Source organism: Schistocerca cancellata, chromosome 1 (genome assembly GCF_023864275.1).
Source record: "Schistocerca cancellata isolate TAMUIC-IGC-003103 chromosome 1, iqSchCanc2.1, whole genome shotgun sequence".
In the NCBI taxonomy this organism is placed as follows: domain Eukaryota; kingdom Metazoa; phylum Arthropoda; class Insecta; order Orthoptera; family Acrididae; genus Schistocerca; species Schistocerca cancellata.
In genome coordinates, this window is record NC_064626.1 from 348,838,509 (window position 1) to 348,856,581 (window position 18,073).

General features: G+C 40.9%; 1 protein-coding gene across 4 annotated transcripts in view; it reads right to left on the reverse strand.

The window, feature by feature from the left end:
• The window catches only part of LOC126173769 (probable E3 ubiquitin-protein ligase MGRN1), a 190,727-nt gene that overhangs the window by 130,877 nt on the left and 41,777 nt on the right, over window positions 1-18,073 (reverse strand). The window lies entirely within an intron of this gene.

Genomic DNA, 18,073 nt, shown 5'->3' on the forward strand with positions numbered 1-18,073 from the left:
TTTTCTGTAGGATATTTTGGATCTGATACTAGAAATGATATACACGACGTGCTAGAAAAATAATCACATAAGAATGAAATACAACTGCACCCTCACCACCACACATGTAACCCATGAAAAAGTCAAACAACAAATGGACCTGGAAAAGATCAAATGACTTTTACTATATTTTACAGCACAATAAAGATATTATTAAATCAGTATTTCTTGCACCTTTCTGACTTTCTTGCATTGTGACTACATTTTAACCTTGTGATTTTGCTGACTTGACATAGTACACACAAATTTCACAAGGCCTTTTTAGTCAGTTATCATGCTGAGCTTGTATTGCAACATTTTTGCCTTACAGATACCATTGTACTCCACTTTGCACAAGGTTTCCTCAACAGTCTATATCTATTTCTGAGGCAGTGTCACTAGGTTTCATTCACTGTGACGGTTAGCACATTATCTACTAGCTGACATGTAAGTTCTGTTTAAAATTTTACCAGCAACTCAGTCCAGCTTCACACAGATAGGATAAAGTATCTATGCTCAGATGACTTGTCTGGCATAGTGGTAATTTTGTTGATGAGCCACAGTGTAGTTATGATAAAAATTCAGAGCACAACTTCCGCTAACTGAATATCATCACCTTTATTTAACTTGAATGATTTAAGCAACACAGGCCAGATTAGTTCTCAGAAGGAAAGAATGTTATCTCTTCCACATTTGGAGTGACATCTCATGGCAATGATGTGAGCTGTGAGCTACTGTGCCACTGGTCCACCTGACTGTAACACCAGATCAGAGCGAGCTACAGCCACTTCCCAGACACAAGACTACAGTTCCAATACAGTGCAGCCCTCCCACCCGCAACGGAATTCGATACAAGATACAGCCACTATACAGCCACCAATCTCCAGAGCCAGTCTTGCGCAAGCTACATTTTCTGTGTGACCTCTTCCCACATTTCCCAACATACCATCATAAGGAAGCACCTTTTGCCATGTACATTAGTAGTATGCATCCTCTACTACAAAACATCAGTATGAAGCACCCTCTACCACACAACATTAGTACAAAGCATGCTCTGTCATGCAACGTTGGTATGAAGCATACTACATATAAAATATCATTACAAAGCACCCTCTGCCACACAAAATTGGCAGGAAGCACTCTCCGTCACTCAGAATTTGTACAAAGCACTTTCTGCAACATAGCATTGCTATGAAGCAACCTCTATCACAATACATTGGTACAAAGCATCGTCTGCCATGTAACTTTGGTATGCTGCATCCTCTGCCATGCACCCTTGGTACGAAGCGTGCTCTCCCATGCAACATCAGTACGAAACAACCTTTGCCATGCAACATTTATGGATGCGCCATCTACCACACAACATTAGTATGAAGCACCCTCTGCTATGTAATTTCGCTATGAAGCACCCTCTACCACATAATATTGGTACAGAGCCAACATGCGAGCTAGTACAATTCCAAGGAATCCTGCCAGGTGTGTGTGTGTGTGTGTGTGTGTGTGTGTGTGTGTGTGTGTGTGTGTGTGGTTCTTTTTTTTTTTATCTTATGGGCACCCAACGGCAGGGTCATCAGCGCCCTTACACTTATTAAAACAAACAAATGTGGAGATGAACTAAAATTGTTGTACACACATGCACTCAGAAATGACCTCACAGTCACTCTATCTCACATGCACTCTCATATGCAGTACAACCAGTTAGGAGGGATGATAACTAATCAAGAAATTAAAACACCAGGAGAACAAAACACAGATGAGCTAAAAGAAAAGCACAGGGAAATATAATTAGCTGACCATTTGCAAAAAACTTGGACGAGCCACCCTGCTGACACGTTTAAAAAATCTCCCTAAAATATTGTTAAAAATATTGGACAATTAATAAAACTTTAAAACTCGAACCACATTCACTAGATCATTACATAAAATAAGACGGCAAATCCGCCACAGTCCACTGGTCGGCAAATAAACTGCAGTCCAATGAAATGTGGCGCACCGGGATCTGTATGCCACAAGCACCACACTTTGGAGGGTCGTCTCGTTGGAGTAAGAATCCATGTGTCACAGGGCTGTAGCATATGCAAAGATGAGTAAGAAGGATCTTGTCCCACTGATGTGGATGGAAGGAAGTACTGCACGGACTAGTTGTGGGTTTATCAACACAGAGCTTGTTGTCGGTCACTTTTAGCCACTCGCCTCCCCATTGACACAGGACTTTAACTCAACAGCAAAGTAAGAGCATAAAGGGGGACAGCACACCGAAATACCTTAGGGTCACGAAATGCCTGCTTGGCTGCTCTATCTGCCCTTTCATTCCCCGCAATTTCCATGTGCCCTGGTACCCAGCATAAAGACATCTCCTTCCTCAGTCATTGTAGTTGGAGGCGGGTTCAGATGGCTCTGAGCACTATGGGACTCAACTTCTGTGGTCATAAGTCCCCTAGAACTTAGAACTACTTAAACCTAACTAACCTAAGGACATCCCACACATCCATGCCCGAGGCAGGATTTGAACCTGCGACCGCAGCGGTCGTGCGGTTCCAGACTGTAGCGCCTTTAACCGCTCGGCCACTCCGGCCGGCTTGGAGGCGGGTATCCTGCATATTCTGGGTTACTTTATCTGCTGGGTACAAACGTTGGAGAGAGTGAAAGGTGCTCAGAGAATCTGAACAGATGAGAAATCTAACACTGGGAGAACATTTCATCTGCTCCAGTGCCCGTAAGATCGCGTATAATTCCGCGTTGAAGACAGTAAATTCTTAAAGCAGTCTAACCTTGAGGACACGATCCGGGAAGATGACACAGCAACCAACAGAGTTCCCGTGCTTAGACCCACCCATAAAAACAGCTACATGATTGTGGTACTCAGACAGATATTCAGAAGATACCACATTAAAAATGGAAGCAGGAGAGCTCTTTCTCCTCAATAGCACCAAATCTAAGATCACCCTGGGCCTCTCCAGTAACCAGGGTGGCATATGGTTAAAACCCTGGATTGGGGGTCGTACTGACACCACACCGAGTGACTCCAGCACATGCTGCATGCGTGTGTTCCTCCTGTAATAAATGATGTTAGTTGGGCTATGGAACCCATTCAGTATGTTCAATCTTTCCTTGAGAACATATGCAACCAAAGTAATGCTATTGTACCACTTAAGTTGATAAAACCCTGCAAGGACAGTGTGGATGTAGCATTTGATGAATCTGAAAGTGATGTTTTACATGAAGTGTCTAATAACAGACATGATGATTCACATTTTGGATGTCCTTACATTAAAATTAAGATTGATTAGTGGGAAGGGAACTGTTTGATTGATACAGGTAGTCTGATTTGTGGCACATCTGAATAATTTAGAGACAAGGTTAAATATAGTAAGAATTTTGTGGAAATGCCTGTCTTAGGTGTAAAGATAAGAGGAGCTACAGGCAATTGGTAAAATCTCTGGTACTTTTAACGTTTAGTATAGAAGGGAAAACCTTTGAACATGGATGCATAATGATGCCTAGTCTAGAACAAAATATTCACTATGTTTGTAGATTTTTAAGACTATATAATTGTGTTTTGTTTGCCATGAATGTGGTATGTAAGATCATGTAGTACAAGTTTAGTATGTAAGATCCTGTAATTTCAAGGGTTCTGTCTTATACATTGACTGAGTTTAAATATATCTGTAGATTCATACAACTATACTAGTATAACTGTGTTTCATTTGTCTGGAGTTTAGTAGGTAAGATGATGTGAATTTTGTAGTTCTGTCTTCTCTGTTGACTGAGTTAAAGCCTGTGGTACACTAAATAATTATGTTCTATAATAGATTTGTACTTTAGAATCTAATATATATATGCCATGAGACTAAACGAGTAGATCTGTTTACAATTTTGAAATGGAACAATATTCACAACTTGTACTGCAAATATTAGGAATAGTATCTGAGCACATCAGTGTATTACCTTATTAGTCCATTCTTTTCATTGCATTCAACTCTGTTTATTAATGTTTCATATGTGAACACTTTTTAATCTCAACTGACGTAAATCCCGTATACCTGACTTTCAAAGTTACCAAGGGGAACACATCTCGTGTGATATGGAGGAGATATCGAACAGCATATTTAGTACACAAAACAATGTTTCAGAATTTGATGTGAATGCTAGACAGGAAGTTACCTATCCGTTGGAGCATGTTATGAGAACTCCAAGGAGAAAACTGAAAGATATGGACAGATCCACACCCCACACTGCTGTATAGCTGTACCCTGCTGGACCAGTCAACTTGCAAGAGATCGTGGGTACTGGGTAATGTACTTGAGCATCTGTTGATTGGATCTGTGTTGTGACTGATATTTGTGAACTATTAACCAAGACTACTAAAGACAGTGTTATTCAGCATAAATGCATGTAGGGGGATTGGCTTTCCTAAACATTATGGAACTTTAAATCAATATGTACCGTATTTACTGGAATCCAAGCCGCACTCGAATCTAAGCCGCACCTGAAAAATGAGACTCGAAATAAAGGAAAAAAAATTTCCCGAATCTAAGCCGCACCTGAAATTTGAGACTCGAAATTCAAGGGGAGAGAAAAGTTTTAGGCCGCACCTCCAAATCGAAACAAAGTTGGTCCATTGTAATATGAGACACAATTTAGGTCCAATGAATGACGATACAGCTACAGTAATTTGGTTCGCGTCGTAAGCTTAGCAGTTAAGCTTTACCACGTAGCCATTGCTATGCGTCAGGCGCTCCGTCCGTATTTATACGGGTACCCTTCCTTTTCACGTGCTTCGTCTGGTTTGAATCGATTGCTTATTTTGCTTTGATCTGATAAATGCCGTTTTCTTTGTTATAGGTGTTTGCGTCACTCTTAAGCTGAAAATGCATTACTGCTCTGTGTCATGCATTGTTTGTCGCATTCTGATAGAGCGTGTTTACGGCCTGTCGCGGCTCACGGCATGGCTTGCTTTTGTGCGCGCTACCGCCGCGTACAATTAAGAAAAAAAAAGAGAGGAATCGTCTCATTAGTGAAACAATGGCAAGAGACTGCTATTTGTTGTTACTTACACTGCTGCTTTCTTTGATAATGATCAACAAGAATCAAATAATAGACTGCGTATGATAGAACATGTTCTGAACGAGAGTTAGGCGAAAATTTTTCTCCGTTTGAAAATCTTTGCGGCCGCTTCTTTATTACATCAAATTCAGCACAGTAATTAGAGTCATCCTAGATTTAAAAATCTAGTCACTTGCCGTGCTTCATTTATGACTGTATCACTATTAGGCATAAGAATAATACGAATATAAACATGACACGATACGTATATTCTTCCGCGTTTGCTGTTGTCTCACTCTAGTTTCGTAGTTTATTAGGCAGACAGGATTTAAATGAGATAGCAGCAAACACGAAAGAATACATGGCAAAATGTTTATATTCGTATTATTCTTATGGTGAAGAGAATACTGTATGTGATTCATATTTCATCAGGTTCCTATTAGCAACCATCTCTTCTCACAGATAGGAAAAAATTCAGAACGTAGAGTTGGCCATATTGACAAACATCCCAAACAGTCTTGCCAGTCAGATTTTCGTAGTACACTGAAATTGTGCTACATTCGAAGATGAACAATACGGAATTTGTATTTACTTCGTTGGATAATGTATGAAAATGCAGTGGTCGAAACTCGCGGCGGAGAAAAAAAGCTCGTCTTCCACTTTTTTTAAAAAAAAATTTATTTACTGACGCAGAGGTTTTGGCGCCAGTATTTATCTTTGTGCCTACAAACTATGCCTGCGTAGCTCTACATATATTCGACGGCAGAAGTTAGTTGTGGCGGCACGTACCAACATTTTTCATAACTTCCGCTTACTTTGCACTCGATTCTAAGCCGCAGGCGGTTTTTTGGATTACGAAAACTGGAAAAAAAGTGCGGCTTAGATTCGAGTAAATACGGTAATTGTTTTTTATGAATTGTAAATGAATCTTCTAGGTCTTAATGTACATAGGTTAGTTGTAAGGTCAATTAGGAACTAGTGTGGAAGACATCTATAGTATAAACAATATAACATGACAGTAGTCATGTCTGCTTTCATACATTGATTTTGGATCTCAAGTTACTACATTGTGTCATCTGTCAAAGATCTTGAGTTGTGGACAGACTCATGTTTAACTCTGTACTGGGTACACCTGGTCATCGCAACTGTGTGTGTGTACTCAAGGAGAACATACAGCCATTGATTGGAGCTCGATGCTTCTCACGATTACTCGTTGCATATAATTGAACTTATTGATTATGAACTTTATTCATTTTGTTGTGCCAAAACATTTTTTTGCTCGTTTGTGGGTTGGATTCATGGGTCGATCCCCACAACATAAACTTAGGCCCTAATATTTTTCCATTAGTTTGTTCCTTCATGAGTCAACATATCCCTATATACTATGGTTTATGTAGCTGATTGAATCCTACTCATTATTGAGTATATTCTTCTGGTATGTACCCAGCATCACAAGTTTTTCAAGTCGGCTCACTCATCATACACTTATGCCCTGAAATTTTTTCTCTTTGCTTTTGAAGATTTTTAAGGTGTGATTGTATAGATCGTAATTTAACATTCTAATAATTTACATTGTCTCTGTAATTATTTCTATAGTTAAGTGGTGTAATGTTGTAGTTTTGACCTTGTATTATTGTCTTGTGACAGTATGTTCCACAAATCTGAATGACATATTCTGATATATGTTTATATTCTGATTTGTATAGTGGATATTTTTTCGTGTTATCTGTAATATGTTATGTATCAGATACTTCTATACATCCATCTTCTATCCTGTGCATCATTTTGTACACCTTTTGGCAAACCTTATGGTCTGTCACAAAATATTGTAAACATTCTGTTTCCAAATTTTGTGAGGGGGATATTGTAATGTGTCACCCTCCTCTAACATTACCCCCCCCCCCCCCTTTTTTTATTTTATTTTTTACAGAAATAACCGACACCATGTATACTATTGATTCTGATATATGTGAGCATTCTTGGCTGTTTAACTGAATGAACTTCATATGATTTTGTATAGGATGTATTATATTTTGGGTTAAAATGTATAAAAAAAGAAATTAATTTGTTACAGTCGTTATTTACTAATCTATATGTGCGGTTAAAATTACTCTTATTTCAAAAATATTTGAAATTACAAAATTTCTAGCACATTTAAAATTCATATTATAAATTGCACAATCTGACAATAATTATTAAATTTATTTCTGGACTCATTTATAAAATAATGACATATTTTTGTGAAGATTCTTCTTTTGTTAAGAATGTTTGTAAACTCTTTTGCATTGTAAACTCTTTGGAATATTGTGAGTAGCACAGAATGTTAGTAGTAGTGGGCATGCCTCTGATGGAAGTAGATGAATTTCTAATCTTGTCAACAACAATGTGAATGTTCTGAAGTGGAATGGTAAAGTCGGTGTGATATAAAAGAATGGGATAAAATAAAAAGATATTCATAGCAACAGGCAAATCTTCATCAGATATTCAGTTCAACAAGAACCGGCAACGTTATAAAAATTACAGCCTCAAGAATGTACCCTAAGACACAAGACTTGGAGCCAACAACAATGAGATAATGAATTTAAATAAAAAGTTTATCTTTTGCATATCTTACACCTCTTGAAGCTTTCAAAATTTGTGCAGCAAAGACAGAGAATTTTAACAGTTATGTGTGGGAGGGTAAGATTACAGTGTGTAGATTGTTTTTGGTATATTGTGGACTGTGAAAACAATGAGCAAAGTGGATTTAACTCATCCTGAGTTAATTTTCCATGCAATACTATAAGAGCTGATACAATGAATATTGCAGATATCCATCTATTAGCAGCACTGATTCTGAAGCACAATGTGGACTGCCAGGTTAAAATTCCAATGTGTTGATGTGTCTCTCATTGTGAACTAACATATTGTGGAGTAATACGAAAGCAAGGACTGTAGAAAGACAGACTTATTGCATGAACTGATTTAAGCATTCAGCCACTGCTCGAACTGCGTACCAGAGCTGATGTTCAACTTATTCTGAACTAATAATAGTGTGAGAAAGACAGGATTACTGAGTGAACTGACTTCAATATTGAGCATGTTTCTGAACTGTGCACCATATGCAAAAGCTACAAGATTCAAACAGTGGCTACAAGAACGCATCCCATTTGTTCTACACTGTCGACCACTAACACTTCAACCATCAAGGGGGCATATGCATTTTTACAGCATCTTCAGACTAATGACCACTTGTAAGGGGAAAACATAATTTAATAAAGATCAAACAATCCTGTTGGAAGAACATCCGCAACTGAGCATTGTAGTAGAGTTTGAACATCCCGCTTCAGTTGTAAATTTCTTTTATTATCACAACCGGTTTCGGGCTCTCATAAGTGCATCCTCAGGTGTCGCAATTGTGCCGTGGCCCCTGAGCACCATGGTGAACGTGTACTGCACGCACTGTGCGCTCGGGGGCCACAGCACAGTTGCAACACCTGAGGATGGGCTTATGAGAGCCCGAAACCAGTCATGATGATAAAAGAAATTTAAAAATGAAGCAGTATTTTCAACTTCTAGTTAATAGAGATCGCATTACTGAACTGCCACTGGGCATGGTAGACGTGCGGTCCGAGACACCTTGCTACAGTTTGCGCGGCTCCCCCTGTTGGAGATTCAAGTCCTCCCTCTGGCATGGGTGCATGTGTGTTGTCCTTTGCATAAGTTAGTTCAAGTTGGATTAAGTAGTGTGTAAGCGTAGGGACCGATGACCTCAGGAGTTTGATCTCATAGGAACTTATCACAAATTTCCAACTGAACTGTACATGTGGGCTACCAGGTTCTGATGATGACTCGCTGTTTGTCACAGCTAACAATGTAAGTTTCTTTCATTGAATATTATGACTAGGGAACATATTTTTATGTGCTTTTCTTTTTTATATAAAAAAAATCTGTAAGAAAGGCAGAAATTACCGAAACAGCACACTTCTTACAAAATACAAAAATTTTGAAACAACACAAGAATCAACATTATGAAAAATTATATGTGCCTGTTACGAAGAAAAGCTAAGAAAGGTAAGAGCAGAATGTAAAACAAAATGGGTAAGCACTGACAAATCACCAGACCAGGAAAGTGGGAAATATTGTGGTAGGTGTGCTAATAAATAGTTCCTATGCCATGTTTTCTATTAGGATGTAAAGAAATATCAGCAGCCAATAACGTAACAATGGCTCACTTATTCAATGAATGTCTGCCGTTGTTATGGCCGAATGGGGTGAAATTTGATAGTGTTTTACTTATGGATGCTTCTCCATACGTAAAGAAGGCAGCCGATGCTTTTCTGTAAGCTTCTCACACATGATGTGTGTAATTTGTATAGTAAATGGTTTATACAGAATATGTGAGCAGATCATAAAGTGGACAAATTGATCTCGAATGGCAAAAGCTGTCTGTGAAAGTACCAACAAAAACTGATTTGTTCAGAGGCAAAAATCCGGATCTTGAACTTCCACCTAGACCCATAATTGCTCATTGGGGGAACATGGAGGGAAGCAGCGGTGTACTGTATTATGCATAAAATTCTGAAAATTTTAAATTGATGATGGATGAATAAATAAATATGATGCTTCTCTGACTGAAATTCTTTGGAACTTACTCAACAATAGTACACTAAAAAATGAATTACCTTACATATCCGGAAATTTGAGTTTTTATTTCACTCTATCAAAAAAATTAGAAACGTCAACCAACTTGTTAATTGAGACATAATGGACTGCATGACATTGAGAAAAAATTAATTCAATCAAAGGTCCAAAAGCATTAGCTATTAAACAGAAATTTAAAAATTTGCTTGAAAAACAAATAGTGGATTTCACACTATTCATAAAATTGTCAAGGTTTTGGCAGGAGAAGTAGATGATGGTGAAATTGAAAATGTGTGTCCCAGTGACATTGCTTTGATGAAATACACAAGACTGTTATCATGTAATGTGAAACAAAATCTTTTTGCATTTTATGCACACTTTTTAAATTTTTCCTGGCTAAAAAATAAAATATTTCAAAGTTTTTTATGACATAAAAATCCATTCCTAATGAGAATGTCTGAGATCTCTACTCTCACAAATACACTTTTCTGAAATTCTCTGTTACATAAAACCAAGTTTTGTTTTGCTGAATACATATGCATGGTGCATTGTTATCCACTTCACGTAACTTATGTTGTGCCCACTTGGCAAAATAAAGACAAAGTTTTGGCATGGCAGAAGACAGCACGAAGGTCATTAGTGTCAGCCAAACCAGCAGGAGGCCAATGTGGGGGAGGCTTATAAAAATAAGTTTTTCGACAAGACTTGTGACGTGAAGTCCTCAGATGATAAACGAATTAATATGGTGGCAGAATCTATCAGGCGAAGTATCTACATAGAACAGGATAAATAAGGTGACAAAATTACGAAGCAAGGTCCATAGGCAATAAAAGGGTAATAATTGTTAGACAGAAAGCAAAAGCTGTAAGAGAGAAACAGAGAGGGGCTTGTGGCAGGGACTACACTACATCATGAAAAGCCAATGTGACCTTAGGGCATATTCCAGAGCCATTTAGAACTTCCTATACCCTCTACTCAGCCTCTGACACATTTCAGACAAATAACTAATCAAGTCACTCAGTAAGACAATATGAACTAAAACTAAACTCCTCCCGAACAGGCCATGAAGGCACAACGATACTGACTAGCCGCCATTTCATCATCAGCTCATAGGCGTCACTGGATGCGGATACGGAGGGGCATGTGGTCAGCACACCGAGCTCCCGGCTGTATGTCAGTTTCCGAGACCGGAGCCGCTACTTTTCAATCAAGCAGCTCCCCAATTTGCCTCACAAGGGCTGAGTGCACCCAGCTTGCAAACAGCGCTCGGCAGACCGGATGGTCACCCATCCAAGTGCTAGCCCAGCTCGATAGTGCTTAACTTTGGTGATCTGACGGGAACTGGTGTTACCACTGTGGTAAGGCCATTGGCAAGACAATATGAAGCCCTTAGATATTACATCACGTCAGGGTGTCAGGGACAGGCACGGTCAAAGGGGAAAGCAAAATAAAACTTGCAGACCTAGCATGAAGGGAAATTCTGTTATTATACAAATCAGCAGTAGTCAGACAGTAGTAGTCGGAATTACAGGCTGGAATCAGATAGCTGCAGAGCTCTGTTGACCTTAGATTTACACGAGGATTTCAGTTAGCAGATGGAACAGTGATAAGCATTCACTGTCTCTTTGTAAGGACTTATCCTTAGTGTGGCGGCACCTCAGTCGTGAAAGTTACTCTGTGAGTCAAGATTCAGAATAAACTTAAAGGTTCATTGCACCTTTTGACTACTTATTCTCTTTGTCATCCTCCAGTCAAATGTATCCTCTCATGGAATTTCCATCAGACAGTAAAGTCTCCCTCTCATTCAGGTCAGCCAACTGAATTGCCTTGAACACGAAAAGGCTGTCACTCAATATGTGGCAAAACTCAAGCTTGGGATGTGACACTTTGTTACCAAATCATTTAAAGAATTCTTGCAGTTCTTTTTCAAAAACGGAAATAAAACTAAATCTAATGACCAACAATTTTACAGTGACAATGGTATCTCTCTATGTTAAATTCTTTTAGCATTATTATGTGTAACACATTCCTGACTTCCTACAGCAATAAGAAAGAATCTATTTGAAACTTCCTGGCAGATTAAAACTGTGTGCCCGACCGAGACTCGAACTCGGGACCTTTGCCTTTCGTGGGCAAGTGCTCTACCATCTGAGCAACCGAAGCACGACTCATGCCCGGTGCTCACAGCTTTACTTCTGCCAGTACCTCGTCTCCTACCTTCCAAACTTTACAGAAGCTCTCCTGCGAACCTTGCAGAACTAGCACTCCTGAAAGAAAGGATACTGCGGAGACATGGCTTAGCCACAGGCTGGGGGATGTTTCCAGAATGAGATTTTCACTCTGCAGCGGAGTGTGTGCTGATATGAAACTTCCTGGCAGATTAAAACTGTGTGCCCGACCGAGACTCGAACTCGGGACCTTTGCCTTTCGCGGGCAAGTGCTCTACCATCTGAGCTACCGAAGCACGACTCACGCCTGGTGCTCACAGCTTTACTTCTGCCAGTACCTCATCTCCTACCTTCCAAACTCTACAGAAGCTCTCCTGCAAACCTTGCAGAACTAGCACTCCTGAAAGAAAGGATATTGTGGAGACATGGCTTAGCCACAGCCTGGGGGATGTTTCCAGAATGAGATTTTCACTCTGCAGCGGAGTGTGCACTGATATGAAACTTCCTGGCAGAGTGAAAATCTCATTCTGGAAACATGCCCCAGGCTGTGGCTAAGCCATGTCTCCACAATATCCTTTCTTTCAGGAGTGCTAGTTCTGCAAGGTTTGCAGGAGAGCTTCTGTAAAGTTTGGAAGGTAGGAGACGAGGTACTGGCAGAAGTAAAGCTGTGAGCTCCGGCCGTGAGTCATGCTTCGGTAGCTCAGATGGTAGAGCACTTGCCCGTGAAAGGCAAAGGTCCCGAGTTCGAGTCTCGGTCGGGCACACAGTTTTAATCTGCCAGGAAGTTTCATATCAGCGTACACTCCGCTGCAGAGTGAAAATCTCATTCAAGAATCTATTTCATTGTTTTATTATCTCCTTAATACATAAATCTGGATTAAAACAAAGAATGAAAAGTCCAGGAAGGAATAACAACAATATGAAGAAAAACAAACACACACACACACACACACACACACACACACACATACATTAGCACAATTCACTCATACGCAGCCACTGTCTCAAGGCATTGGGGCCTGACAGAAGAAGCTTCAATTTTTAGCAGTCTCTTTCAGTAAAAATCAGATTAGCAACAGTTCTTGTTACAGCCATCATATTTGTCTTGTGAGAGTCAGCAACTGTATTGATATTTAAGATAATTCTCATTTATTGCTCAGTTTCAATTGCACATTTTTAATTAGATTACATATTTTGATCACTAACAAGGACTCTTGCTAAAATTACAGAACATATAATTATGTAAACATTCTTGTTACAATACTAATAGTGTTGAACTATGGGCATGCAAAATGTAAAACAGCATAAAATAGTTAATTTATAAAATGAAGTGAGGGGGATTGCAAGCTGGGAAAGAAGGTTGGGAGGAGGGAGGTATAATGGCAGGGATGTTATGGGTTTAACAACATAAGGTCTATACCAAAATTGCAAAAAGTCAATTATATATGAAAGCATTCTGTTAAAATACCAGAAGCATACACCAATGGATGAGCAAAACTATAAAATGGGATAGAACAGTAGATTATAAAAGTAGAAATAAACTAGTCAAACCTGAATTAGTATCTCACGTTACCAAAAGTGTCAAATTTTGAAAGTATAAAACCATAAGGTCTTACTCTGCCAGAATGTATAAATAATAACATAGTATAAATATTTTTATTTAAAATATTAAAATTACAGGCTTAGAATGGAGAAGACGGGTAACTGACACAACAGCTTAGGTAAATTCAACATTTATGTACAATTCTTTTTTTCTATTTACTGTAAAATATTAGATAGTACATACTCAGTATTACTTTGTTTCAGATCTCAAGCTGATCATGACTGATCAAAACATGTGCTCTAATTAAAAATGTGCAACTGAGACAGTCGATTCTACAATATTTCATTCAAAGTGCTTGTAAAATATGGGTACCCTACAGTGTTTGTTACTAAGGCAATTAGCTTTGACCAATATGAGTACACGACAGGTTCACACTGAACAAAGTTTGTTTATATATAAAAACTTGTTACACTGCAGTACTCCAGAGCCACTTTGGTAATTTTCCTGCTTGAGCTGATGAGCGTCAATAAATATGTTAGTTCAAGCGAGAGTACTTGAGAACACTACTTAGTAAATTCTGGGAATAGCCTTTTTTTAGGTATTCAAAAATTACATACAACAGATTTTGTACCCGTTACATTTATGAGGAACTGAGTTTATTTCTCTTTCTTTAACATTATTTGCCAGATGTCACTTTTATTTAACAGATCAATTAAATTTCATAACATTTTTTAAGAAAACAGTCATTACTGGTGAAGATCAATTAGGGAGGGATCCTGTATCGTCATACATTGACATCAATTTCGCCTCTGCCATCCTGGTCAGCAACTGCTTGTTTTCCATACTCTTCCATCCCAGGATGGCTCTTGCAACTCCCAATGAGTGTCATTCTGCTACGGTATTTACACCGATGCCCAAGGTAACTGATCTGCCGCCTTAACCACTGGTAATGGCTCCTCTGGACTACGCATCACCTACCTTCTTCTCCCTTGGTGGTTGCTGTTGAGGGAGACTGGGTTGTAGGTGCACCACCTAATGTTACTATGTAAACTGAGTACCTGGTCAACCACTGTGGAGCCATAATCAGATGGTGCTTTGTCATCAGGAGTGCTCACTGACAAGACCACACTAGAATTGTGCGCATAAGGCAGCATGTGCCAGTCTGACTTAGTTGTTGATGCAACCTGTGATCTGAGCAGCAAGTGTGCTATTTGTTTGGTACAGGTGTTAATGTTGTGGGCTCTGTTAGTCATTAGTGGAACTATGGTACAATGTGGACTGGACTTTGCTTTGGAATTTTGACTGTTTCCAAGAAGCTTCCTAAACATATCCCTTGTAAATGAAAAACAGTGAGTGCCGCCTAGCTTGTGTTAACTCACATTTTGTAAAACGTAAACTTTCACGGCCAGAAATGTCACAATTAACAAAATGTTCTGGGCTGTTATGCAGTGTTTGAATGGATTTCACCGTCCATACAGGTGAAATCCATTTGATCATGGTATAATAACCCAGAACATTTTGTTATTTGTAACTCACTTTTACAAAACAGACTTCCTCAGGTGAAGTGCATTTTAAGTAAAAGTCTGAGAATGAACTGGCTTGTTATCTTCACACTGTTGGGACCCTACTGACATGAGAGGATGTTTATAAAATGGAAACATGACACTGACTATCATTGAATAGGGCTCTCAAACTGAAAGCTTTCACATAGTGAGTGCTCATTAGTTGAAATGCATTTCACAAACGAAACAGTAATCTAAAAAGGTTTACAAATGTGTCTAACAACAGTGTGCTGGCCTTTCACCACACAGCTGTGTTAGCAGTTCCATATGCTCCACCTCGCTACAGCCATCTGCTACGACTGCGAGTTTCAACGCTCACGCAGTACTTCTGTTCATGGCTGACGATCTTGCTGTGTGACAGGGCACTTCACCGTTTTGTTGCTTACTAAAGGTGCAGAACAACAGCTGAAGCTAGTGAGGCTTCCGCCGACCAAGTTTTAACAGCCTTTGTCTGTCCCTCATAGCATCCGATGTAGTTGCTACTGCACGCCAATGCAGTGAGGAGCTGGTCACGTGGCAATGCACCTGATGCCAGTGCCTTTACGGCGCTGCAAGATACCCGCAACACGCCGTCTTTACACTTGGCACACAATCACCGAGCACATTGTGTTTTTGTGTCACATTCCTGTGCAGAATATAAATTTCGCTTCCGTTGTCTTAGTGCGGGTGTTGTAAATGCAGATATCATGCCATCAACAGTGGAATGACGCAACAATTTCTCCGACTCCGCCACTTCTGCTGTGCCATGCCCGGTTAGTGCATTCATGTCTCGAGTAAGTGACTGATTACATTTTGAACTTTAGGTCGTTTGTGTTACTACAGCCATGTGCAGACCTGACCTTTATGTGTTTTTAGCTTTGTGTATTACTTAGTTCAATAAAGTATGGAACATTCCTACACTGGTGACCTGATGATGTACTCAGTCAACTTAATATTTTATTTCGTCACGTTACGGGCTACCTTGCCATGTTAGGCGCATGCTCTGACTCCCGCATGTGTACACCCAGCATCTTCTATTATCATGCTATGGACGCTAGTGTGTTTTGCACCATGAACTCATTCCTTTATGCGTGTTTTTCCACCTCTCGTGCAATCTAGCAACCAACTGCTAACGTCACCTGCCCAACCGACAGCCCACCACATGCAGCTGTTGCCACAGCACCACATGACATTATTGCTGATGCACCTTGCAGAACTGGACTGTTGTAATGCCGACCTGTGCACAACTCAGGGCAAAGCGAGTGCCAGTGGCCCTGCCCCTTATGCTGGACTCCGCCTTGCTGCCAGCACTGACCCTGGCCTCTGCTGCCAATGGAGCCACACATGGTCTCAGATGGTTTTCTTTATAACATCTGGATGGCTTGCCTCCCAGCCCCAATACTGACAACAGTGGCATCGCACGCTGATCTTTCCCTTATTGATACTGACAGCCTTGCCAACAGTGGGCACGACTACATTAGGAATGCACCGCGAGGCACAAGTTTAAAACAGCAACTAAAAGGGAAAACACGATAAAAGACAGATTGACAGGCATAGGATTAAAAAAAATAGCATAATCAAAAGTCCTTAGACAGGTTTGTCAAGTTGATAAAACGAAGAACGCGAGCTGCTGCTCCTGGGTCATCCGCTAAAATGGCATCTAGAGTACATGGCACGCCAAGTTCAAGACGCAGTGTATTAAAATCCGGACAGGACGTTAAAATCTGGCGGACCGTCAGCAATTGCCCACATGGGCAGAACGGCGCCGGCACAGCCGTCAGCAGATGGTGATGGCTGAACCAGCAGTGTCCAATTTGTAACCGGGCCAAAACGGCCTCCTCCCGCCGAGAAGGGCGTGAGGAGGACGTCCAAGCCACGGGAAGAGGTTTCAAGGACCGAAGTTTGTTGTCCGTAAGTGCAGCCCAATCGGCATGCCACAGCGATAAAATGCGCTGACAAATGACCCTGCTACAATCTGATGAAGGGACACAACAAAAAGCTGTCCGAGGCTGGAGGACCACAGCCTTGGCCGCGGCATCTGCAGCTTCGTTCCCAGGGATATCGACATGGCCAGGAACCCACATAAAGCAAAGTGGAGAACCGTCGTCCACCAGCTGCTGAAGAGAGCGTTGGATCCGGTGCACGAAAGGGTGAACCGGATATGGATCACTGAGGCTCTGGATGGCGCTCAGGGAATCGGAGCAGATGACATAAGCAGAATGTCGGTGGCGGCAGATGTAAAGAACAGCCTGGTAGAGGGCAAAGAGCTCAGCTGTGTAGACCGAACAATGGCCATGGAGCCGGTATTTGAAACTTTGTGCCCCGACAATAAAAGAACACCCGACCCCGTCGTCGGTCTTAGAGCCATCTGTATAAATGAAGGTCATATTAATGAACTTCGAACGAAGTTCGACAAAACGGGAGCGGTATACCGAACCGAGGGTAACCTCCTTTGGGAGCGAGCTGAGGTCAAGGTGAACGCGAACCTGAACCTGGAGCCAAGGTGGCGTGTGGCTCTCGCCCACTCTAAAGGTTGCAGGGAGTGAAAGATCAAGGTGTTGAAGGAGGCGACGAAAGTGAACTCCAGGGGGTAGCAGGGCAGAGACATACAACCCGTATTGATGGTCGAGAGAGTCGTCAAAAAAGGAACGATAAGACGGGTGGTCGGGCATTGACAGTAGCCGACAGGCATACCGAAAAAGCAGTATATCGTGCCGGTAGGTGAGTGGCAATTCACCGGCTTCAGCATGAAGACTCTCGACGGGACTAGTATAAAACGCTCCGATTGCAAGACGTAAACCCCGATGTTGTATGGAGTTGAGGCGGCGTAAGATGGACGGCCGTACAGAGGAGTATGCGAAGCTCCCATAATCCAGCTTGGAGCGGATGATCGACCAATATAGGTGAAGTAGGACGGTTCGATCCGCTACCCACGACATACCACTGAGAACACGGAGGACATTTAGAGAACGGGTACAACAGGCAGCCAAATATGACACGTGGAGACCAGCTAAGTTTCCTGTCAAATGTAAGACCTAAAAATTTTGTTGTCTCCACGAATGGGAGAGCAACGGGACCGAGTCGTAAGGACGGTGGGAGAAACTCTTTGTAGCACCAGAAGTTAATACAGACCG